At 36.5% G+C, this 1,793-nt stretch overlaps 1 pseudogene; it reads left to right on the top strand.

The window, feature by feature from the left end:
• The first annotated feature begins 2 nt into the window (after positions 1-2).
• LOC104876778 lies at positions 3-793 on the top strand (annotated as a pseudogene).
• Positions 794-1,793: the final 1,000 nt, after the last annotated feature.

The following is a 1,793-nucleotide window of genomic DNA, read 5'->3' as shown; positions in this document are numbered from 1 at the left end:
GCCCGGACGGACATGGACTTAAACCACTGGATATGGAGTTTATGAAGCATTTGCTTGAGAAAGTATCACCCCACTGATTGCCAAAGCTGGCACACTCAACACCGGTGGAATGCCAACAGTTTAAAAAACATAATAAAGGAAATCTTAAGAACATCAAATGAAAATATGTGAATTTCCAGAAACAGATGATGAAGAAAATAAGCTGGTTAAAAAGATAAAAGGCCACTTACCTCTTGCTGTGGCGGATAGCAAGACTATCATTGAAGTTAGTGGTAAAAGGGTCAGAGAAAGGCAGTGCCTTTGTGGTGTAGCTGAAGTTGAAAATGGTGAACATTGTGATTTTACAGTTCTAAGAAATATGTTCAAACGGGCACACATGCAGAACTAGAAAGATGTCACTATGTCACATGCACTACAAGAACTGCAGATTCAGAAAATTGGCAGCTGTGACTTCCAATGCAGGGGACAACAACAAGAACAAAGGGCAGCTTACTAAGAGCACTCCAGCACGGATGGAAGAAGAAAGAAGGGAACATGTAACCAGGATTAAGAAGACAGAACAAATGTTTGAGATGAAGGTCAAAGAAAAAGTTCAAAAACTGAAGGACTCTGAAGCTAAGCCCCAGCGGTACCATGAGCAATGAAAAGAATTTGGAAGCACAGCACAAAGAATTGGAGGAAAAACATTGTCAGCTTGAAGAAGAAAAAGCAAACTGGGAAGCTTAGCAATGTATTTTAGAACAGAACTCTGAAAACCTTGGAAAAAAACAAGAAGAAAGGGAAGATCTTTTAAACTCTCTGTTGATAGCCAGTTACATGTTAGTTGTCAATATGCCAACTTGGACATCAGTGTTTGTTGGTTCCATCTGACTAATTTGCACCAGTTTTTAAATCCATAATGATGGATTTAACAGCATGACAAAAAAAAAAAATTTTTTTTTTTTTGGGTTCTTGATGGAATTAAGATGCCTTGAGTTGTCTGGAATGTTGTATATTTAGAAAATAACAGCTCTAAATACCTTTCTACATTTTCTTTTACTATTAAACAGATGTCTTCACTTTAATGCAAGAGAACATTTTACTGCTGTACAATCATCTTCTGGTGCTTTGTTTACAGGATATTCCAAAATAAAAGGACTCTGAAAGTTTTTATTGAGGGTAAATTGCCATAATATGGTACAAACTATGCTTCTTTGTGATATTTATAATACAGAGATTCTGTGCAGCCTATACAGTAATGTAATTTAGCACAGTTGACCCTATTTTTGACACTTCCATTGTTTAAAAATACACGTGAAAACAAAACTATATGCTTACAGTTTAAAAAAAAAAAAAAAGATATTTCCCAACATTGACCCTATTTTCTAGTCTGACACTCTGCCTCACATTGGTTGTTTCTGCTGCCCATGGTTTCAATAGAATTTCTAATCTTCTGCATTTCTGTTTTGGTACCTTTTCATGGCTCCAAGCTGATCATTCATGCTTTATATCATTTTTGTTTAGCTCAGCCAGCTTTCTACTAATGTCTTCTGTAAACTTGCTAATGGTTTCGTTTATTAAACCATTATTTGTTCAGTTATGTCTTGTATGAGCTCACCAAGTACCTTATGAATCTTTTCTTCTTTTTTGTAATCCCCTCTCTTTTCCCTTCAAGTAATTTGGCTGTGTGACTTGTGTTTTCTTTCCCCTCAGCGTCCCATGGGTTTGCTTTGGTGGAGAAGGGAATTTTGGGAGGCATTTTACTCCCTTGTCTTCTCACGTTTTCATTGTTTTGTTGTTGTTGTTTTGTGCTG

The sequence above is a fragment of the Fukomys damarensis genome, unplaced genomic scaffold (genome assembly GCF_012274545.1).
Source record: "Fukomys damarensis isolate Sample0158 unplaced genomic scaffold, DMR_v1.0_HiC HiC_scaffold_14, whole genome shotgun sequence".
Lineage (NCBI taxonomy): Eukaryota > Metazoa > Chordata > Mammalia > Rodentia > Bathyergidae > Fukomys > Fukomys damarensis.
This window is presented reverse-complemented; position numbering and strand designations above follow the sequence as displayed.